Consider the following 25,354-nt stretch of genomic DNA (forward strand, 5'->3'; position numbering starts at 1 on the left):
TATGTGTTCCAACCTTATCCTGCAACCTTCTATCTGTCTATCAGATAACTCACTCAGGTGAAGGTAAAATTGTTGAATTTTCACCTCATGATGTTGTAATCAAGGATCTAAAATATCCTAAACAGATTCTAGCTACTGGTCTTGCTGATGATTCCAAAAGGTTGTATAAGTTTCACAACTTTGGGTCATCCAATCTTCCCTCAGTATTTGTTGCTCATAATGATGAAGTGAGCAAACTTTGGCATGAGCGATTTGGTCACTTAAACTATCGCTCCCTTCAGCATCTATGTAAAGAAAATACGGTGACAGGTCTTCCTATGGTATCTTGCAGAGATGGTGTTTGTTCCGGATGTGTACTCGGAAAACATCATCGGGACAGTTTTGACAAACGTGCCACTTGGCACGCCTCAGCCCCTTTACAGCTTGTGCACAGTGATTTATGTGGTCCTCTTCCTGTTGCTTCATTCTCTGGCTGCAAGTACTTCTTAACTTTCATTGATGATTTCTCCAGACGCACTTGGGTATACTTCTTAAAACTCAAGAGCGAAGTATTTAACACTTTTTTGGCCTTCAAAGCCTTTGTTGAAAAACAATCTGGACATCAAATTCTTAAGCTAAGAACTGATAATGGTGGAGAATATGTTAAAAACACATTCATCAACTTTTGCACCGACAATGGAATTCAAATGCAACATACTGTTCCATACACTCCACAACAAAATGGTGTAGCTGAAAGGAAAAATCGCACCTTAAAGGAAATGGCTAATTGTATGCTGCAATCTAAAGGACTCAGTCTTAGTTTTTGGGCCGAAGCAATTAATTGTGCAAATTATATAATCAATCGCACTCCTACTAAGGTTCTAGAGAATATCACTCCAGAAGAAGCTTGGAGTTCCATTAAACCAGATGTAAGTCACTTTCGTGTGTTTGGAAGTGAAGCATGGGCCCATATTCCAGATGAAAAGCATAAAGCTTTAGAACCTAAGAGTGAGAAATGTACTTTTGTTGGATATTCTGAAGATGTAAAAGGTTATAGACTTATTCCATTTAAGTCCAAAAATGTTATCATTAGAAGAGATGTAAAATTTGATGAAAATAAATCGGCCTGCGAGCCTAGTCCGGCGGATGTGCCACCTCTTCCTATCTCTTCTACTTTTGAAAACCTTTCTTCTTCAGATGACGAAAGCGAGGATGATAATCCTCCCCCACCTTCTCAGGATCCTCAACTTCCAAGATGGGTCCGTGCTACTCGGGATGCAGCAGGTGATCTTGCCGGTGATCCTACAGATCAGCGACGTACACGTTCTCAGTTTGAAAGAGCCTCTTCTTTACTGGCTCAAGCTCCAGTAAATCATGATCCTGACACTTTTGCAGAAGCTTCAGGCCATCCACATTGGGAAGCAGCTATGAATGAAGAATATCATTCATTAATGACAAATGATACATGGAATCTTGTTCCTCTACCAAAGGGACGCAAACTTGTTAGATGTAAATGGGTTTACAGAACCAAGTATGGACCAGATGGGAAAGTTGATAAACATAAAGCTCGTCTCGTTGCTAAGGGCTTTTCACAGGTTGAAGGCATTGACTACACTGAAACCTTCTCCCCTGTTGCCAAAATGAACTCTATCCGCCTTGTTCTTTCCCTTGCTGCCTCTTTAAAATGGGAAGTCCATCAGATGGATGTTAAATTTGCCTTCTTGCATGGGGACTTGCAGGAAGAAATCTATATGGAACAACCCATTGGCTTCATACAAACAGACTCCAGCCTTGTTTGTCGACTTAAGAAATCCCTTTATGGCCTCAAACAAGCTCCTCGGGCTTGGTATGTCAAAATGGATAACTTTCTTTTAGAATCTGGCTTTTCTAGGTGTCATTCTGACAACACTGTCTACACCAAGAAAGTGGGCAACTCTCTTATCATCCTTGTTCTTTATGTTGATGATCTTATTCTTACTGGTAGTGATCCCAACCTTATAAACCATGTGAAGTCCAGCCTTAAAAAGAAATTTGAAATGACAGACTTAGGACATTTACACTATTTTCTCGGTCTTCAAGTCTTGCAATCCCAAGAGGGTATTTTCCTTTCCCAGTCCAAGTATGCTTGTGATATTCTTCGTCATTTTCACATGGAAGACTGTAAGCTAGCCCCTTCTCCCTTTCAGTCTGGAGTCAAACTTTCAGTCTCTTGTACTTCTCCTGAAGTTGATGCTACCTTATACCGTCAACTTGTCGGAAAACTCTTGTATTTAACCCATACTCGTCCTGATCTTTCCTTTGTTGTTGGACTTGTTGCTCGTTTTATGCAAAACCCCCGTGAAAGTCATTGGAAAGCAGCTAAAAGAATACTTCGTTATGTTCGAGGTACAGTACAGTTTGGGATTCATTACAGTGCCAAAGCAGCTCCTCTGTTAGTTGGTTTCACTGATTCTGATTGGGCTGGTGACCCTGATGATCGGAAGTCTACTGCCGGTTATGTCTTCACTCTTGGTTCAGGACCTATTACATGGGCTTGTAAGAAACAGGCTGCCATTTCTCTTTCGTCAGCAGAAGCAGAGTATCGTGGTGCCGTGGAAGCTAGTAAGGAAGCCTTGTGGCTTCGTCAGATCCTATCAGAGTTTGGCTTTGAGCAGCAGCATCCAACCACACTTTGGTGTGATAATCAAAGTGCCATTCAGCTATGCAAAGATCCAGTCCAGCATCAGCGCAGCAAACACATTGAACTACACATGCACTTCATCAGAAAGCTCATTCATGACCATGTTCTTGAAGTGCAATATTGTCCAACAGATGATCAGGTTGCAGATATCTTCACAAAGGCTCTCACAGAAGCGAAGTTCACTAAACTTCGATATATGCTTGGAGTTCAGGAAGTTGTCACTAAGGGGGGATAGGCTCTAGTGCCTCCTTCCTTCTCCTATTGTGTCATATTTGTAAATCCTTCAATCCTATCCCAAGTTGTTCTTAAGGGGGGATGTTAGGATATTCCGACACATAGGATATAGTTAAGTTCAACTTGGTCTAGTATAGAGTTAGGTTAGAGTTAGGTAAAGTGTGTTTCTTTACCGTTGTACATTTTATAACTTACAATCCGACGGTCACGATATGTAGTGATCCAACGGTTCACTCTCACCTCGGTATTACCGACACTTGATCCGTGGCTTGACACCCGATTGGTCCATGAGTTCTATTTAAAGCGCATGGAGGGTCATTGTTCGGGTAATCCGTGCATGAGAGAAGCTTATGTAAATTTTCATTCTTTGATTAATAAATTGCATGTAGTACCCACGTTGGGACAGGCCGTGGACTGTTTCCCTCCTTGCACTCTGAGGGTTTTAACCACGTCAAAAATACTGGTGTATTGATTTGAGATCTGGTTGTGAGCGGTGTCCTTTTGGTATTCTTTCTGTGGAACTTACCCTGTAAATTCCTACATTTTGGACCATAGTATCTCGTCTGAAGTGTTGAACCTAGGTATTTGGTCCAAGGTATTGATTCTTTATGGTTTTGGACCATGGTATTGTGTAAGGCCTAAGACTATAAAAGGGGAAGGAGATCATTAGGCATGGACATGAACTTAAGCATGGAATATCTAATGAAGAGCTAAATCTGAAACACTGGTCATTGGGTTATGGTGCATAGCTGGATCTGAATCAAGGAGGAACCTGACCGCAAGATGAAGGATAAGTACTATTGATGGGTCAAGATCTTAAGGCTTGAATAGTAATATCTTTGTGTGATCCGTTATTCTTGGCGCATGACTTGATCTATAAATCTGATAATCTGGGCATAACTGATGTCTAAATAAGTGAAAAGGATGAATTATCTTTTATAGATCTGTACGCAGGTTCAGCGAAGCAAAGGCGCGTATACACGCTGGTTCTGTAATTCAAAATAGCGTATACGCAGGTTGGCCTTAATTCAGAAGCGTATGCACGCAGGTTGTACACATTGAAGTAGCGTACGTCTCTTGATATATGTTTTAGCTACTTCTGTTTATTGTTGCAGTGGTCTGGGTTCAGAATTGGTGTCTAGTTACTGTTACTGTTTTCTGGGTACAGCATTCAGAGAAGTGACTATTTGATTCAGTTTTGTTTGGTGCAAAGGAGATTGGTTGATACAGATATACTTGATGTTTGATTGATGTTATTCATGGATCCAGTCTGAAAATTTATGAAACGTGGTCCCTGGAAGAAAAGAGAAGGTTGTAGCCTTCTGTAGGTCAGCACCTACGTACTAGTACCTCAGCTAGTACAAGAGCTAAGGGGGTTGTAGCTCCCTTCCAGGAGAAGCTAGAGAAAGAGAGAAGGTTGTAGCCTTCTGTAGGTAGCAGCCTGCACACTGATATAAGACTGCACCAGTACAGAATCATTGTAAAAAGAAGTTTCTAATTAAAAGAAGATAGAGACGAATTGCAGCAGGTGGTTTTCACCCACAATGGGTTTCCACCTTATCTCTTTGTGTCCATGTGTGTGATGATCTGTTCTGCTTTATTAGCTCCTGCTTACTGTTCTTATGATTAATGAAGTCCATATGCACTAATTAAATATCAACAATTAATGAATCTTAAGCTTTCTGATATACATTGGTTTCTTTAGACACAGTAGCGTATATACGCAGTTTCCCATAGCTGAAATAGCGTATACAAATCTGATTGTGAAATGAAAAATAACTGATTTAATAATATTGATTCACCCCCCCCCCCTCTCAGTATTATTTCCAACAATCTCATACATATATCAGCCTCAGAATACTTCAACAACCTACAATGAATTATCCCTTCAATTCATTGTATACCAACCCTCAAAATACCAACACTCACGGTAATACTGTCCTTCAAACCATTACACGTTAGCCCTTCAAAGTATGATGTTCACAATTTCATTTATGGACAAACTTCATTAATAAGCCTCTGCATTTCACCTTCTTTCTTGACCATCAACCCTCCTCTTGTGTCAAGTTGGCCTCTACATAGACATAAGAGACATTCACATTCCTAGGGACCAGCCTAAGCTTCTTGGCCTCTGCTCCTAGAGTTTTGAACCTCTTGGCCCTCCTCTTAGGCCTATGGCCTAGCCATAAGGACCTTCTCTACCTACGACCTTTCAGTGTCCAACTTAAGGGCTTTGTTGTCATCCCCTACCCCTCGTCCCTCCTTTCCAGCTTGAGGCCTAACACATTTTCTACCTGCAACCTTCTTCCTATGCACAACTTGGAGGGCTAGCAACCCTAATTCTTTGTCTGTACCAAATTTGATGCCTCTCATACTTATGGTCCCCCTTTTACTAGTACAGAAGAGTGGTTGTAGTAGACTTGAGGCTTACAGCCTCCTAGGGCACAAGTCAAACCTCAACCCTCAAAACCATATTGGTAAATCTAGAATGTGCACGACAACCTTCATTCTTTTTCATAGTGAACTATCACCCACATCCAATAGTAGGTAACTCGGCCTACTTCTAAGGTCGAATACTTCTCCCAAAATCAGAAATCAGACCATTCAAACGTCTTCTCCTAGTTGCAGATTCTCCTTGAGGATCTTGACTCTCCTCTTGAGCTACATCTTCCACAAGGATGAGTTTATAATTGTGTGAGACCTCACCTTAGGTCTCCTCTATTTATTCTTTCTTGTGGGCCATTTATGTAACCACCAGAACTCAAGGTTTTAGCCTCCCAACCCTTTAGGATAAATAATCTTTTTCTTTAGGTCCTAAAGCCATTGACTTGGGTCCAAAACCCCACTTTTGGTAACTTTCCCAACTAACACACTTTTGGTGGGTATCCTTCTCGGAGATACCTTTCGAGCTACCCAAAATTCTAACACTCCCTCTTAGTGAGGAAGGAATTTCTTTCACACTTCCAGTGCCATGACTTTCCTTGCATGCCATTGATGAACGCCCTCACATGAATCATGACTTTCTTTGCATAGCAATACTTGTCCTTGCATGTTCCATGTCTTCTTTATGTTAGGCCTATCTTTGGCTTACATGGTGCATGAATGTCCTCGCATGCAACATGACTTTTACTTGCACCACCATGAATGTTCGCGCATGGTTTGTGACTATCCTTGCATGGGATGAAGGCTCCTTTATCTCGTTAGAACCTGAAGATTTGAACTTCCACAAGGAAGCTAACAATCCTTCGTAGTCTCCCTTTGAAGCTAGACTCCCTCTAAGTCCACACAACCTTCACTGGCTCACTCTATTTCCTGCACACACTCTGAACCATGTGCTCTTCAAAGTAGCTTTAATACCATGTTGAATTTTTCTTAGGCCCTAGATCAAGTCTATGGCTAACCAAGCACATAAGCACACCAGAAACCCTCAACTTACAAGCACTTTGCACAGCGGAAAACTTCAGTAGTGAAATCAATTATGTACACAAAGATTTGATCCCAAAGCTCAATTATTTTATTAGTCCATCAATAAAAGAATCATGGGGCTCTTGTACTAGGGATCATGGCCCTCAATCACTAGTACAACTAGTATACATAGTATACACAACTAAGGATTGTGATCTGCTTCTTCAAATCTGTAATATGCCCTAAAAGACCCAAAAAAAAAAATACACGACTGAATTGTTGAAGATGTCTTTTTTCCACCATCCCTTTTAGTCCTCATTTTCCCTTGACACTTGGTTTCCCTTTGCCATCAACACACAGTGATCTGGCTCCCTCCAGATCTTTGTCACATTAGTTGCTCACAATGATCTATTCCTTCATATCTCTTGCATATATTAGCCTCAAAATACTTCAACAACCCACAATGAATTAGCCCTTCAATTCATTGTATATCAACCCTCAAAATATCAGCACTTAGTGATTATTGTCCTTCAACCCATTGCACGTTAACCCTTCAAAGTATGTTGTTCACAATTTCATTTACGAGCAGACTTCATTAATAAACCTCTATAATCCACCTTCTTTCTTGAACAACAACCCTCCTCTTGTGACTTCCTAGCCTCTACACAGACCTAAGACACATTCACACGCATGGCCACCAACCTAAGCTTCTCAACATCTACTCCTAGCATCTAAACCTCTCAACCCTCCTTTTATGCATGTGGCTTTCTTTTAGTGACCAACTTAAGGGCTTGGTTGTCCTCCTTTACCCCTCAGTCCTCCTCCTTTTCAACCTGAGGCCTCACAATGTCCTTCTATTCAGCGTCTAGCCTTCTTCCTGTGTACAACTCAGAGGACTAACAACCCTAATTCCTTGCATGTACTAGGTCTGAGGTCTCTTGCCTCCTCCTAGAGCTTTGATTCCCCTTTTACTAGCACAAACAGTGGCTCTAGCAAACTTTAGGCCTTGCAGCCTCCTCCTAGGGCAGAAGCAAAACCTTGGCCCTCAGAACCATGTGGATAAAACTGGAATGTACACAACGGCCTTCCTTCTTTTGCATAAGGGACCATATCAAATCAGTAGATAACTCAGCCTACTTCTTCTAGGGTCAAATTCTTCTCCCAATATCAGAAATTAGACCATTCAAACATCTCCTAGTTGTGGATTCTCCTTGAGGATCCTGACTCTCCTCTTGGGCTACATCTTCCACAAGGATGAGATTACAATTGTGTGAGACCTCACCTTAGGTCTCCTCTATTTATTCTTTCTCTTGGCTCATTTAGGAAACCACTAGAACTTATGGTTTTAGCCTCTCAACCCTTCAGAAAAAATAAATATTTTCTTTAGGTCCTAAACCCACTGACTCGGGTCCAAAGCCCCACTTTTGGTAAATCTCCCAACCAACACACTTTTGGTGGGTATCCTTCGCAGAAATACCTTCTGATCTGCCCAAAATTCTAATAATCGCCTCATACATAAGCCCCATGAGGAATTTTCTACTCTGCAATTGGATATAAATGTTATCAGAATTTAGTAGGTTCTTGCTGAATCTTTTCAATGGATGTAATATCATTGACTTTTATAATGCATCAATCAAGATATTTTGTGGCAGTAACCCCTCTTTTGCTCCATAAGCAGCATATCCAAACACATGCATTCTAAAAGTGCTGATTGAAGTACCTATTTACCTGACATCTTATCTTTAACAATGACCGTCGACAATAAAACTGACTCTTGTTCAGCATCAGATACAATTGCAATTATTTGAGAGCTGAGAAAGAAACTTTTATATACGTAAGAAAGTTTACATTCACAAGAGCTGGGATGAAAATTTATTCATTGACACCCATGCTGCACATGCCATAAGTGAACAAAGATATAGCGTGGGTGATTAGATGAAAGGTGCATAGACAGGTCATAGTGAGCAAAATATAACTTGTAGACGCCCACATCAATAAAGGTTATCGAAAACAAATTTATTTTGTCAATAGAATCCTAAGACCTCTATGTGCTATGAATATTAGGGTATTATATAAATCATGACAAACACAGTGATCCAAGAAAACCACATGGTAAAGCAAGTACACGAGGCAAACTACAACAAGTGAAAGAGACACACTGAAAATTGGACACAGAATAATCTGTCTAAATAATTTATTAAAACTCTTCAATTAATACACAAAGGCCAGTTAGTTGTTTTAATGGAGAACTACACCATTTAGAAAAAGTGTTTCTTATTATTTTGTCAAAAAATCATTTGAGGCATAAGGACTTACGTTATATAATTCAGCATAACAACAACTGACTATCAATAACCTTATATTGCAAAAGGTATTGAACTATAACCTTGCAAGCATGACGGTTGGTTCACCCAAAGGGACAAGTTGAAAATGCACAACTGTTAGCTTAAAAACATGTAGTACTTGCCGCAACTGAATTTGACTAAATGCCACTAGATATAATTATTTGAAAGGATAGTCTGCTGAGTAATGACTGCAAAACCGTGCAAGTAGAATCCCAGATGCATAATTATGTATTGGAAATAGTTTGAATTTCCATGAGATCCACTATAACACAAATATATAAAAATGAAAACTGCTAATGACAGAACATCTTCTTGAAAAAAATACCAAAATGTTTCTCAAATTTGAATCCTTTTATCTACCACATTCCCACAACTATTCCATAACAAAACAGAAAATCAATATTTAAAAACTAGTTGTATTTTTAGTAACACATTTGAACATAATAGGTACTTCCAAAAGAATCTTGGTCCCAAGGAGGATGTCTTCCTTATCAACAATTAAAAGGATTTGATCAAAAAAAATCTGTCTATCGATACCTAGGTCTGAAACGGGAAGCTTCCTGGAGATATAGAGACACTCCTCCAACTAAATGTTGTTCAATATCCCTGAAAGATCCAGATCAAGAAACAATAAACATTCTTGCTAATATTTCCTGTTTGTCCCTAAAAATTGCTTCCATGCTTTCGAGGTTGTATTAAATTTTATCAAGGATTGGGCTGAATACTCTAATTTGAGATACCATGAAACTTATGTGGAATGCTGCCAAGCCATCCAATGTAACTTTCACCCCAAACTACATCTTCATATATGATAGTTGGTTTGTAACCCAAGATTATTTCATTGTAAAACTTGTTTAGGGGCTTCTTAGGCTAATATTAGATGAGGTAGGCTTCATATAAATAAAGGTCACCTCATATCTCATTATCATCATCACTTGTGGATTATTTTGTCCTCATTAGAGGATTTCAGCCTAGTTGTTGTAGCTTTGTATTATTGTGGAGATGTAATCTTCGTGGATAATCTTGCTATTGGAGGTTAGTCTTGATTGTGGAGACGTCACTTTTGGATAATAATGGATTTGTTCATGCATATTTTGTGAGCATATTTTATTGTTGAATATCATTTAATTGTTAGATTTCCTTAAAACCTAGTAAACTAGTTCTCAATTTTCTAAGTGTAAAAACCCATAAACACAAACAACTGATATTCTAGAAACTTAAATCACAAATACAATGAGTTTTCTAACTTAACATGCACAATGGAAAATAAATCAGAAGACAAGCACATCAAACCATAGAACACGAGATACACCCAGGAAACCCCAACTCTGGGGAAAACCTGTAACGTTGTGTGTTGTTATTATTTTCTTCAGCAAACAATTTTCTTCTGAAAATTACAAGGGAGAAAATTCCCTTTAATCACAAGAAAATACTCAATCACCCTACAACTAAGTCGATCTCCCTTCCTGTGCACTGGATTTGCAAAACTCCTGCACATATCAACAATTCAGCCCACACGTGCGAGCACACTTCCTCTCTTCTGAGCACACGTGTGAATTGAATATTGCGCTGAGTTGTAAGACCTCGACCCTCACTCAAATTCTTCTAGTTGGATGCTGAGATCTACAATTTGCTGAAACCCTTGCTCTTTCTTTGTTGCTCTCACAAAGCTACTCGTACTCAACTAACTTGCCACTAACTCGCTCCATATCCTCTTATAATTTCGATCTCAACCATAATATCCATCTCAACAGCTGAGATTAAATCATAAGTTAACTTAGGAATTTTTAATTTTTCCTAGTCTAACTTTAGGAAATAGTTAAATAATTAATATTTTGCTCAAGTGGCAGTTTTCTAGGTTCTTCTGCTAGTCTTAGCACTTAGACAAGCAAAACTGTTACTTCTCTACTCCAATCAACACTCCCTCTTAGACAGGAAGGTGTTCTGCACTACACCAAACTTCACTCTGCAGTATACAAATCTGGTTCTTGGCAACACCTTGGCCAGAATGTCTATTGTCTGCTCCCCTGTTGGTATGTATTGGAGTGTAACAATACCTCTTTGAACAATATCCCTGATGTGTTGATAGCGTATGCCAATGTGCTTAGAGCGATCATGAAACACTAGAATTTCAGAGAGCTTGATGCAGCTCTAATTATCACAGTGTATCACTATAGGCTTCAACTTTGTCCTAAATAAACCCATGAGAAGCTTCCTCAACCAAATAGTTGTGCACCCTGCCAAGCCGGCAACCATGTACTCAACCTCCACTGAGCTCAATGGGACTGATCTCTACTTCCGGCTAAACCAAGAAACGGTTGGTGATCCAATATTGAATACGCATCCCAATGTGCTCATCCTATCTGTGGAGCTCCCTGCCCAATCTACACTAGTGAAGCACTCAAGGTTCAGCTCATCAACCTATCTATACCACAATCCATGCTCTATTGTCCCCCACGATATATCTCAACACATGCTTAGCAGCAACCCAATGTGCTTTGGTAGGCTCGACCTGGATCAACGAGTTAACTGCAAAACAAATATCCAGTCGCATGTGTTGAATGGTGTTGTCATTGATGCCAATATCAATCTTTGAACACTCTTAATATTTGTCTAGATTGCATTGATTAAAGCTCAACTGGTCAAGAAGCCCTTGATGCCCTGCAATTGATGAACAATTTGGGTAAGAAGATCAGCTTGTTTGAAGCTCCTTGTCGTGTCGATTCTAACGGTATATAGCATGCCATGAGATCCTCGCGGTTTGAAAGATATGCCCTTCGGAAGGTCAAAGCCCCTTCATGTGGTCCAAATCCCCAAAATGAGGTAGTGTGGCAACTTATCATTGGATAGAATATTGTTCAAATCTTCATGCCAAGAAGGTCTCTTTTATTGAGGAATAAAATTAAATATTTTCAAGTCAAACTGGTTGCATGAAAAAGGGCATTTTGTTTGGCTCCAAGTCAATTAAAATTTCAATTTAAAAGTCGGCCTCAACTAAATAGTGGGAATTCTTGGCTCGAAAATTTGAAATTAAAATTTAATTTGGCTTCCCTCCACATTTATTCAAGTCGCCTCTTATGAAACCCCGTCAACAACTATATAAAGGCACTCATCCTCTCCACAAAGGCAATGTTATCAATGTGATACCTTGACCTGGAGCAGTCACGAATAATCTGAGAGAAGGTCTCCTTGTTTGGACATTCGTTTGGCCTCATGGTTTTCATCCTTGTTTATGGTTTAGGGTTTTGCTGGGTTCTTTCAAGTTCTTTTTGCAGGGGAATTTGCACTATATTGAAGGATAAAATTTCAGCCAAGATCTGGAGCAGAGTACTCCTGAAGCCTAATTCCTCTGCGGCCTAGAAGAAGTTGAGAAGATCTTGAGACAGAAGTCTAATTCGTTTTGGCATTCATCAATCAAAAGTTTCTCTGTTTCGTTGGGTGTTTTAAGGCCAATTGACCTTGTAACAGAACCAAGAATTTATGATGCACACTGTTGTCATTTGTATGAAGCTTCTGTAGGGCATCATCTCCATCAAATATATTTGCTGGCCTTGATTGCAGCAGACTCTTGACTTTCTTTAAGTAGATTGGACTCAGTTGAGGCTGTATTCTGGGCATGCAGATTAGTCTTGTATGCCTCTAAGACTATGATGACTAGGCCTGTGCATCCAAGCTGAAGCAATGAGCTGATTAGGACAACTTCTGTGGCAGATCTCTGGTGACTAGGGTGAAACGATTTCAAAAGTTGATGAAGTTAGGCTGAGCCACATAAAGTGACTGTTGGAGGAAGGCAAAAACACCTAATATGATTTCTGGACAAACTTTGAAGGAATGCACAGTTAGTAGAGATGATGCCATAACTGTGGTTAGGGACCGAACTGAAGTCTGGTATCTTCAACCTGTGATAAGAACCTGTGCTCTGAACAGTTCAAGAACTATTCAGCCCTCCACTTCAGAAGTATATCTTACACTATATTCAGCCCCCTAATTCAGAAAAGTTCCTATGGAGATGCGAGTCATCTGTTGTGCAAGGTTGACTCTCTCACAGCCCAAAAATAATCTGATATGTATGGCAGAGTCCTGTGGAAAAATTCTGAGTTAAGACGTCGATGTACATTGTATATATGCCCTAAATAGTGAACCTTGTTGAAGCCCTAGACGATTTTTGAAGAAGACCATCATCTTAGCTGAAGTGATTGATCTAATTTTGAGATCACATTATGGAGAAATTCTGAAGCAGGTGTGAAGATGACTTGAGGTTCAAGGGCTTCTATCACTGTGGACTATCGGCCCTCTAGTTGGGCAAATTCTGAGCTAGATCTCATCAAATTCAATGACGGATATCTTGAACATTTAACTATGGTTGCTGCTCAATATAACTCTATGCATTTCTGTAAGGATATCAATTCTGAAGGGATTACTTATCAAAGATTTGGTGCCAACCCTGAAGCTGCCTATTCCTAGATTCTGTGCAAAAATACTTCATCCAGTAGCTTGTCGTAGCCTCTCTCAAAGTAACCAATGTGACCTACTCGGTTCATCAAAATTCACTGTGGATGGTCAACAACAGAGGTTCCCTTTTGTGAAGAGAATTCAGCTTGTGGCGTTAAGGGCATTCATCTCCAGCAAAAAAGACAGATATCGAGGATGGTCAGAGGTTGGTTTGGTTGTATTAGCAGATCTAAAGAACACTGTTCAGTTTTATTTTCACATCAGTCATTGCAGCAAAAGAAGTCTGGTCTTTTTTTATCTAAAGTACACATTAGCAGTAAGGGTTTAGCTGATTATCTTTGAAAATTATGAAGCCGTGCCCTAATCACTATGGCTTGAGCTTGTTTGTGGAAGATATAAGTCTGAAGCATATTACAGTAGTTCTTGAGGTCACATCTGAGAGCAGACATTTTATTATCATTGAAGTCTGGTTTTGTAGTAAGAGTTACACTATCAGTTTCCAACAATAAGGGCTTAGAAGTTGTACCATTGTATAGGATAGTGACATGTATGGCAAAGGTATTTTCTGATGCATTGATTCCATTGAAGACAGTAGCAGATATTCTGAACAGAGATACACCTTCAGGGAAAGGTAATTAACAAGATGAGGTATGTTACACTGTTTAAAGTCTGTGCAACTTACAGTTTTGCAAAAGTTGAAAAAGTCTGGTTGGGGCAGCTGTAAGAGTCTCATTATCATTGTTGAAGAAGTATTCAACAGTAAGGTTTCAGTATCATTCTGTAGCAGTTGAACTTGGAGTAAGGGTCTCATTGTCACATCTCTTGTAGCAGCATTTCATCCTTAAAGTAATCTAGCAGTCTGTCTCTCTTTAGATTATAGTCCATATCATGCATAGAGCAGTTAGTAGAAGATGACAGAGTTTTGAGGAGAATTATGAATATGAATTTGCTGCTAAGGTTGGGAGCCAGTGACTAGTTGGATGCTACTGGAAGAGAGGCTACATGATTATTGATTTGTTTGAAAGCTAAGCAGATTCAGTGTTTGACTATGGTGATGTATTGATATTGTGTCTTGTCAAAATTTGATATATTGGGCAGAGGGCTTGTTTCACTTGTTTGACAGCTTGAACAGAGACAGTACAGATTATTGTGGCTATGAGGTTGATACACTATTATACCAGCACATTGTTACAGGAGATGCTAGTACACTATTGATGAATGTACTAGAGTTTGACAGAATTTGTTAACATGTGTCAGTAGCTGACAAATGCCAGAATTTGCAGGAATATATCACTGAATGATTGATGAAAGGAAGCTAATATGATTTAAGTAGAGGCTAACTGACTCTTATGAAACCAGGGTTTGATGTCATGAGCAGGAGCAGATCTGAAAGTTGGGCAGAAGTTGTATTGCAGTTATTTTTCTATTGTATTTCAGCACAGATGGATCCAGTCTGAAAATTGTGAAACGTGGCCCGCCAACTAATTAGGGTGGCAGGGTGGTGCTGGGGCAGTTTGGAGCCTGCACAAGGCATTGGAGGGTCCTTCCAGTTGGAGCTGATAAACAGAGTGTTGGAGCATCTTTCAGGTCTGAGCCTGTAAACTAGGGCGTTGGAGCGTCTTTCTAGTTGGAGCTAGTAAATAGGGTGTTTAAGCATCCTTCAGGTCAAAGTCTATAAACTAGGGCACTGGATTGTCCTTCCAGTTGGATCTGGTAAACTAGGGCGTTGAAGCGTCCTTCGAGTTGGGGATTGTAAACCAGGGGATTGAAGCCTCCTTCAGTTGAAGTTGAAAATATTGATGTAAATTTATTAAAGACAAATATTAAGAAGCGTTCAGTGGTTTTTCTCCAAGAAAGTTTCCACCTAAAAATCTTGGTGTATTGTCTTGATGTGATGCATTGTTGAATGGTGTTGCTTATTGATGTGATGTTGATTTATGTTTGAACTAATGCTAATGTTAATTTCAATGCTCTGAAGATTAAGATTAAATTATTGAAGAGAAATATTGATTCACCCCCTCTTGGAATTTCCAACTGTTGAAGAATGTTACTAGGTTCGGTCTTCATAAATGTATTTGAGTCATTATGTAATGTACTTGTCAAAAGAATTAAAAAAAATTATTATTATTATTACAATGACCTCTTTAAGCATGGGTTTCATGCTTAGGTAATCTTTTATTAGTCAAAGTCCCCATTGTGGACTCCTAGGATTTATATTGAGTCATTGTACATTTTATGAGACCCTTCTTGGGTTTTTGAATCATGTAAAAAGATTTATTATTGAGTCAAATTAGGTATTTGACATCTTCACACCAAGTCGGCCTCAAGGAGATCAAGTCGGCCTCAAACAGGGCAATTCAACCTCACCTAAAGCTTATATATACAAGCAGTTTGAATTCATTTGAAGCATCTCTGTCAGAAGTTCGATATCCAAGAGGAGGTAGAAAAGTGTGAGATTCGAAGAAGAGAAGAAGAAGTGCTAGAAGAATCAAGTTCGAAGTTTTTGGGTATCTCTTTCTCTCTCTTTTGTGAAGTTGTTGAGCAAATTGCTGGATCGAAGTTTTACTGTTGGAAGGGTCGAAATTCTAGATTTGTTGGGTTGAAGTGTTGTTGCTTCAAGGTCGAAGTTCTAGGTCGAAGTTGCTAGAAGAAGAGGCTGACTTGGTGGTTGGAGGAGGTCTGTGTCTAGGTTGAAGAGTCTCACAAAAACTATTGAAGGAAGATATTTTGACTGGGTTTTCCCCTAGATAGGGGTTTTGTCCTGGCAAAGTGCCTACATCTTGTGTCTTGTGTTTTTGTGATCTCATACACAAATAATTTGATAATTGCTTGATGAAAGATAATGTAACAAAGAAGTAAAAGAAGCCAACATAATTCACAAGTGATTATCAAGAAAGAGAAATCTAACCCTAACTCTACTAGCATTGATTTCTCAACATGGTATCAGAGCTAAGGTCAAGGAAGATTGAAGATCACTCTATTGGCTTCAAGGAAATGGTTACTCCCTCTAAGATAAGTTATATGAGAATGGGATTCAATACTGCATGAAGTTGGATTAAGAAGATCTTCTACTACTTATTCAACAAGGTCAAAAGTCAAGGGTTCTTGGTTGCACTTACAAGTTCACTTAATGATGATAATGCATGGATTATTGATAGTGGAGCATGAAGGGATATGACAGGGGAGAGTAAACAGCTTCACACTCTATCAAAGGAACCATCTTCTCATGCAGTGGAATTGGGAGACAACAAAAGCTATGTTGTTAGAGGCCTGGGATCAACATCTTTGAAGCTGGAGAATGGAGCTAAACTACATCTCAACAATATACTATATGTTCCAGGTTTGAAAAAGAATTTTCTTTCAATTTCTTGTTTAGAAGATAAAGGGGATAGAGTTGCTTTTGTTGATGAGAGGTTTTGGTTTTGGGAAAAGATTCAAATATTGGTAAAGCTAGGGTCATTAGAGTTCATGAAGGAAGCTTATATAGAGTCATTACACCATCTCCTCAAGCTCTAGTTCATATGGAAATCAATCTCATTGAGCTATGGCATAGAAGATATGGTCATCTACACTACAAAGTCATTCCCACTCTTAATCAACTAGTTCATGGCATCCCCAATATCAAAGAAGATCGTGAAGGAGTTTGCAAAGGATGTCCTTTGGGTAAACATACAACAAAACCATTTACAAATAGTAAAACAAGGTCAAAAGAAATATTAGACCTCATTCAGTCTAATATGTGTGGGCCTATGCCTGACAAATCACTTGGAGGTCATCTTTACTATGTAACATTCATTGATGATCATTCTAGAAAGACATGGCTCTACCTTCTCAAGAAAAAGGATGAAGTATTTGAAAAATTCAAGGAGTTTAGATCTAAAGTGGAAACCCTAACCGAAAGAAAAATAAATACTTTGAGATCCGACAATGGTGGGGAATACTCTTCTAAAGAATTGATCGCATATTGTAAAGAATCAGGTATTAAGAGGGAGCTCATTGTTCCCTACTATCCCGAACAAAATGGAGTGGCCGAAAGAAAGAATAGGACAATTGAAGAAGGTATACGAAAAATGCTCTTTGATCAAGACTTACCAAAATTTCTATGGGGAGAAGCACCAACGACAGCAATATATATCCAAATAGAAGTCCTCATAGAATTCTTGAGAATATGACACCTGAGGAAGCATTCACGGGAAAGAAGCCAAGTGTGGACCATCTTTGAATCTTTGGGAATCCTGCCTATATCCATGTTCCAAAGGATCTATGAGGATCTTCATTGGCTATATTCTCTCCTCAAAAGCATATAGAATCTATATCAAGGAAGGAAGACATATTGAAGTAAGCAGGAACATTATATTTGATGAAAATCATGCCTACAAAAGATCCAAAGACATTCCTATTGATTCTGATGACGAAGATATACCAATATTCGAAGAAGAAGAAGTACAACACGACAATCCATCTACAATTCAAGAAGAAGAAGAAGGACCAAGTGAGCCTATTCAACCTGTGATCATACCGAACACAAGGAAGAGGCCAAATTGGTTAAAAGCTACTCTTGAAGATGTTGAAGGACATGGAGCTACAAAAGGAACCTTTAGAGAAAGTAAAAGGCCAAAAAGATATTCTGGATATGCTGCATATATGGCAAAAATGATTGAAGCTTAACCATCTACATTTGAAGAAACAGCTCATCAAGAATTATGGAAGAAGGCAATGCAAGAAGAATATCAATCCATCATGAAGAATGGGGTTTGGGAAATCGTTCCTAGACCTAGTGACAAATCAGTTGTCACCTCCAAATGGATCTACAAGATCAAGCACGTTGTTGATGGAAGTATAGACAAATACAAAGCTAGATTTGTTGCAAGGGGTTTCTCTCAAAAGGAAGGCATAGATTATGAAGAAACCTTTGCAACCATTGCAAGGTATACTACCATTAGATCTTTGCTTTCATTCGCTGCTACAATGGGATGGAATATCCATCAAATGGATGTAAAGACATCATTTCTGAATGGGACCATCGATGAGGAAGTGTGCATTGAACAACCTGAAGGCTTCGAAGTAAATAGCAAAGACACTCATGTATGTAGACTCAAGAAGGTCCTATATGGTTTGAAGCAAGCTCCTAGGGCATGGTATGCAGGAATGGATGCATACCTTTTAAGAATTAGGTTCATGAAGAGTACTGTTGATCCAAATCTCTACATCAAGGTTGTGGGCAATGAGCCATTCATTATTCTACTATATGTGGATGATCAATTCATTACAGGTGTGGAGTGAAGAATACAAGAATGCAAGAAGATGTTGGCAGCTAAATTTGAGATGAAGGTTCTGGGACTAATGCACTATTACCTAGGTCTGGAAGTATGGCAGAAGTTTGGGGAGATATATATGGGACAAAGAAATTATATCATCAAGTTGTTGCAGAAATTTGGGATAATGGCTTCCAAGCCCATGACTACTCCTATGATCACCAATCTCAAGAAGTTTAGGAGCTCTAACTCAAGTCTCATAGATCCTACCTCCTATCATAAGTTGATGGGTTCTCTGATGTATCTAGTAAATACTAGACCGGATATAATTTTTTATGTGAATATTCTTAGTCAGATTCAGTTGGAGCCTTGTCATGATCACTGGATAGCTGCCAAGCATATATTAAGATATATTCAAGGCACTATACATCACTGCCTAAAGTATAAAAGCAAGGAAGTCAAGTTGATTACCTTCGCATATTCTGATTTGGGTAGCAGTGAGACCAATGGAAGAAGCACTACAGGTGGATGCTTTAGTTTGGGATCTGCCATGATCTCATGGATTAGTAAAAAACAAGATCTCGTTGCTTTTAGTGTTGAAGTAGAGTATGTGTCTGCATGTGATGTAGGAAAGGAGGTTGTATGGTTGAGGAAGCTTCTGACAGATTTGTTCGAAAAGCCTCTGGATCCTATTGTGATCAACTATGTTGCCAGAAAACGTGGGTTCGAGGACGGGGACGGGGACGGGGACGGGGACGGCATTTTTGGAAACAGGGTGCGTGGGTTCGTCGGGTAATATAATAATATTAAATTTTAATAACTATATTTTATAAATTATAAATGTATAAATTATAATTAATAACATATATGAAATTTCAAAATGCCTATCCACATATTTCCAAAGTGGATATTGTGGACTTGCTGAAGACATTTTTTATTTTGCAAATTTTGGAAGACAATTTGAATCTGTTTAACAAAATTCAAAGTAAAAGTTATGTTAATAGATGTTAATAATAAATATTAATGAGAGACTAAGCTATATTTTATGACATCATAACATTCTTTTGAATCTTTTCTGTGTAACCATGACAGCTATGTGAGAGAGCTCAAGGCTACTACTAAAACTGAAAATTCAAAATGCACCTGGAAGTTACCTTGCCCACTGCCTACATATCTCTCAAAGTAAGCTTCATAGGTTCATGATTTTAAAAAGTGTTTTAGCTCTACTGCAGGTTCAAAAGGCATTCAAAATGCCTCAATCTATTTCTCTCATTGGCCATGGTAGTGGCTATCAAACTAATTGGATGAAGTAATGTTTATTTTTCTGCTATCCCTTCCTATGGCTAGCTGTGAAGATTTTCATGAAGGAACTGTTTTAGTTGTGAATAACTGAATAACTTTGAACTTTGAATTATCCTGCCATTAATCTATGCTCTGTCATTTACCTGCACACTGCAGCATGGCGCTGCTGGTCAGGAGCACATTACTTCATTATGCATAAGTTGTAGAGCTTGCAAAGGACTTTGATCGTCTGCAAGATACAGCTTAAGTTGAAGAAACCTGTTCACATCGCCAGGGATGGAGCCACTTTCTCCAACTTTGAAACTCTTCCATGCAGTGAAGGCAGAGTTATAACTACCATTCCCATTCCTTTTTAACAATGTAAAATCTAACACGTGAGGTATCAAGCCAACACCTATCTAGTTAAGTAAAATCCGCACAATGAATAATACCGCTCAGTAATTTCATTAAGGCCAACTTACTCGGTGCCATAGTTACACTTAACATGGGAGTTAACCAAACTCAAGGTCCATGCACCCAGTAAATTTATATGTTGATCCTTATGCAGGAATATTTACGTATCTTTATATTTCTCAGTTTCTGTCAGTCACTTGGTTTTTATCTCCTCCATCTAGACAGGTATTTATATCATATCTATATTTATGTAACCCTTAGTCACTCATTCTAAGCCTTGTTCCTACCAACCTTTTAGATTAGGACGTTATATATCATGGTATTGATAACCAGGCACACTACATATGTCATATACATAGTTAGGGGCAGTAATACGCTCTTGAGGCTTCCATTCCACCACAGCAAGCTTTTAAAACGGTCTACTATCCTAAGTTCAGTAATTTCAGCAATTTAAGAATGCTTATTCAATGAATGTCTGAGTTATAGATGTAGTATTAAGGTCACTGATCTTATTTTTACAGTGCTATGGTTCGATTTAATAATGAGGCACTAAAGGTACTCAAGAAGAGTATAGTTGGATTCATTTGAATGTGGTTTCCTGTAGCTGAAATGTGCATATATTTGTTTCTAGGGCAATCAAATAACTGAGCTATGCCCTGTCCGATGTTGCAAGTTATAAATCATTAAATTAAGAATATAGTTTTTTTTATGAAGAACCCAAAGAACCCAACCTGAAGAACCCGAAGAACCCAAAGAACCCAAGAACCCAAGAACTCGAGAACCCATTAAAGGAAAAGAACCCAATTTTTTTTTTTGAAGAACCCGGTTCTTTTGGGTTCTTCTGAGAAGAACCCGTACCCGAATCCAGTACTTGGGTGCGGGAAACCGAGACGAGTTCGAGAACCCCACCCCCGGGTGCGGGAACCCGTGCAACATAGGTGATCAACTATGACAATCAAAGTTGCATCAAGATGTCTGAAGATCTCGTGTTTCATGCTAGGAATAAAGCATATCAACAATAAGTTCCACTACATTAGGAACTTGGTGCAGGATGGGATCGTGAAGCTACCATATGTCCCAATAGACAATCAGGGAGCTGATATACTAACAAAGTCTCTTCCTAATAAGAAGTTTGTATATCTTAGAAGCATGTTTGGTTTAGTTGATATTGTTGATATTGTTGATCTTGTTGATGATGATAAAAGTTTGGAAGAGATTTGTTGAGGCTCTGTGTGTGAGACACATTGCCTAGGAGGACATCTGGCTGACACTATGTGTTTATTTCTGGATCCCGAAGTAGGAAGGGTGGCGTTGGTCATGGAGCTTTGACCTCGAACACACACCTAGATCCCTACGTTGATGGTTAGTGAGTAAGCCTGATGGTACCTAGAGAGGTTGAAATCTTTATTCCATCTTAGTCCCACCTGGATAGATTGCCCTAGTCAGGAATCTAGTCCATGGCATCGTGATGCCTAAACTCTTCAGAGTTCATATGTTTTGAGATCTTCCTTGTACTCGTATATGTTGTTATGAAGACCTCCCTAGTTAAGAGGGAGTGTTGAAGAATGTAACGAGGTTTGGTCTTCATACATGTATTTGAGTCATTATGTAATGCACTTGTCAAAAGAATGAAAATGAATTTTTTTTATTAATATTACAATGACTTATTAAAGCATGAGTTTCATGCTTGGGTCATCTTTTATTAGTCAAAGTCCCCATTGTGGACTCTTGGGATTTATATTGAGTCATTAGAGTCATTATACATTTTACAAGACCCTTCTTGGGCTTTTGAATCATGTAAAAATATTTATTATTCAGCCAAATTATGTATTTGACACCTCCACACCAAGTCGGCCTCAAGGAGATCAAGTCAGCCTCAAACAGGGCAATTTGACCTCATCTAAAGCCTATATATACAAGTAGTTCAAATTCATTTAGAAGCATCTCACTCACAAGTTCGATATCCAAGAGAAGGAGGCAGAAAAGTGTGAAATTCCAAGAAGGAAGAACAAGTGTTGGAAGAATCAAGGTCAAAGTCTTTGGGTATCTCTTTCTCTCTCTTATGCGAAGTTACTGGGAATTGTTGGATCAAAGTTTTACTGTTGGAAGGGTCAAAATTCTAGATTTGTTGGGTCGAAGTGTTGTTGCTTGAAGGTCCAAGTTCTAGGTCGAAGTTGCTAGAAGAAGAGGCTGACTTGGTGGTTGGAGGAGGCTTGTGTCTAGGTTGAAGAGTCTCAAGAAAACTATTGAAGGAAGAGATTTTGACTGGGTTTTCCCATAGATAGGGGTTTTGCCCTGGCAAAATGCCTACATCTTGTGTCTTGTGTTTTTTTTGATCTTCATACACACATAATTTGGTAATTGCTTGATGAAAGATAATATAATAGAAAAGTATTATCAAGAAAGAGAAATCTAACCCTAACTCTACTAGCATTGATTTCTCAACACCAACAACGTGTTCACTAAATACAACAGCTATCCAATCATTTGTCGATAAACTGTAGGATCTACTTGCTCCAATCTAGATGTTCCACCTTCCTCTATTTTGTGACTAGAGGCGTGGTCATGGGTCGCCAATCCCACATGTGAAATCTCCTCAAAATCTGCAGAGTGTACTTTCCCTGACCCACAAAAATTTCCCCATCACCTTGCAAACCTCCAGCCCAAGGAAATAATGCATTAGCCCCATATCCTTCATCTCAAAGTTGCTTGCAAGATCTTTCTAGTACGCTTGGATGAGCTTATCTGCACCTGTTAAAATTAGATCATCCATATATAGCACCAGAACAAGCGGCTCACCTCCAACAACAATGTAATAGAGGTTGGGGTCTGCTTCACTCTTGGTGAAGCCCAATCCCTGAAGATAATTGTCGATCCGAGCATACCGTGCCTGTAGACCCTGCCTGAGCCCATATAAGGCTCTCTTGAGTTTGCAAACATGTGTCTCTCTACTACATGTCTCAAATCCCTCTGGCTTCTCAATGTAAATCTCTTCCTAACAACCCCATTAAAGAAGGTTGTCTTCATGTCCATCTAGTGGATCTTCCACTCCATCTATGATGCAATAGTTGCAACTGCCCTCACAAATGAATACCTAGCAACTAGAGCAAAAGTCTCGTCATAGTCAAATCCCTCCATCTACGAGAACCCCTTGGCAACAAATATTGCCTTGTACTTCTCAATACTCCCATCAGCTCCATGTTTGATGTTGTAGACCTAGCGAGAGACTACCACAAATTTGCCTTATGGCCTCAACACCGCTTCATGATGGAGGCATACTCCTCCACCATGGCATCCCTCCACACCTGTTGAGTGGTTGCCTCCTGATAACTAGAAGGCTTAGCATCGAACAACTCCACCATAAGTGCCATATATCTGTATATCTCTGTGGTAGTCTGCTATGTCGAATTTATGTACTAGGAGCACTAATTTGCTCCTGCACCTCTTGGATCAACTGATCTTCCCATCTTGCTCTCCTCCTCCTAGTGTTGGGAGTCACTAACTGAGTGGGATTTATTCGCTCTTCCATCTGCGTGTCCTTCTTGTCCTCATCCTTGCAATGCACAACTGTGGTCTGAGGTACTAGTTGAGCATCTTGCTTGGAAGCTTGATGCTCCTCTTGGACTACAATGTGCTCACGCTCTAAGAACCTCTTCAAAGCCCTATCCTCCTCAAACTTCATGTCTCTTTTGATGGTTGTCTTCCTACGTGCTAGAATGTAATCCTTGTACATTTGGATGTCTTGTTGTAGCCCACAAAGATGCTCTTCTTTGTTGTGGGCTCCAAATTCTTCCCCTTCTCCTCTGGTACATGGTCGTACATAAGGCTACTGAATATGCGAAAATGAGACACATCCGGTTTCTTCCCTGTAAATGCCTCCTCTAGTGTAACACACCCCAACACTTTGTGTGGGTTTGGATTTTGCAAGAAAATTGTTGTATTGCATGCCTCAACCCAAAGAAACTTGGGCAACCCCTAGTCATGCAACATGGCTTTGGTTGCTCAAACTATGGCCCTATTCTTGCACTTTTCTACCCCGTTCTGTTAAGAATTATATGGTGTCATCAACTCCCTCTTGATGCCCTCTTTGGCACACAACTCCTTGAATGTGTTTGAGGTGTACTCTGTACCATTATCCGACCTTAGTGCTTTGATCTTCCTTCCAGTATAGTTCTCTACCAAGGCCTTGAACTACATAAACTTTGAGAAGACCTCAACCTTCTTCATGGAAAGAATCTAGATCTTCCTTGAGTGATCATCCATGAAGGTGACATAGTACTTGTATCCACTAAGAGATACTATAGATAAAGGACCACATACATATGAATGAACAATGTCCAAGATAGCTTTGGCCCTATTATCTCTTTTGGGAAAAGATGACTTGGCATACTTGCCAAGTGTGCAACCTTTGCACACCTCATGTTGATCCATGCTACACTGAGGAAGCCTTGCTGCTATCTCCTTAAGAATCTTCAATGCTCCATGGTGCAAATACCCCATGCCCCTATGCCATAACTCTCCAAGCTCATTGCCTAAGTCATGGTCTCTTCTACTAGTCAATGTTGTAGTTGTCTCAAATTGTAATTTGTACAGGCTCTTGTCCCTAACCCCAATTTGTTTCACCAGCTTGGACTCAGAGGGTTTTATAAAAACCCTACCCTGTTTGAAGGTCACCTAGTAACCCTTATCCTCCATTGTTGAAAATGAAATGAGATTCTTCTTGAGCCCAGGTACATAAAGAATGTCTCTAAGATATAGAGGATTTCCAATCTCCCTCTCAAAACGAATTGTACCAGCACCCTCGACCCAGTGCTTCCCATCGTCTCCCATCTCAATATTGAACTACATGTCCTTCTCTGACAGTTTGCTGAAATACTTCTTATTTCCCATAATATGATAGGATGCTCTATTGTCCACATACCATAGAATGGTAACCACTAAACATGCCATATAGGAAATGAGTGAAAAATCCTTCTCAAATGAGAAGAGAACTCATCTATCTTTGCAAAGGCTGCTACCTGGTCCTTCTTGGAACCTTTCTTCCTATTTGGGCATTTAGTAGCATAATGCCCAAACTAGTGGCACAAAAAACACTTGATCTTGCTGAAATCCTTTTTCTTCTTCTCTCCCTTAGAACTCGGCTCACCACCACCATTGCTTCTTTTACCCTTGGATTTTGTCCCTTTGCTAGCTAAAGCGAAATTTTCTTTATCTTCCTTGCTTTTAACACGAGATCAAACTTGAGCTTGTTTGCGAATCTCCTCTTGGACGCAATCACCCAGCAAACGCTCCCAATCTGGAAAGTTTTC

General features: G+C 39.4%; 1 protein-coding gene across 1 annotated transcript in view; it reads right to left on the minus strand.

Annotated features, from left to right (window-relative positions):
• Positions 1-8,722: 8,722 nt before the first annotated feature.
• Positions 8,723-25,354, minus strand: part of CPA (Subunits of heterodimeric actin filament capping protein Capz superfamily) — a 226,474-nt gene continuing 209,842 nt past the window's right edge. The window contains exon 11 of the mRNA XM_089373418.1: positions 8,723-9,249. The gene's annotated coding sequence lies outside the window, so the exon portion shown is untranslated. The remainder of the gene's footprint in view (positions 9,250-25,354) is intronic.

Source organism: Pinus tabuliformis, chromosome 8 (genome assembly GCF_031772625.1).
Source record: "Pinus tabuliformis cultivar Carrire ecotype Pingquan chromosome 8, CPIR1, whole genome shotgun sequence".
NCBI lineage: Eukaryota > Viridiplantae > Streptophyta > Pinopsida > Pinales > Pinaceae > Pinus > Pinus tabuliformis.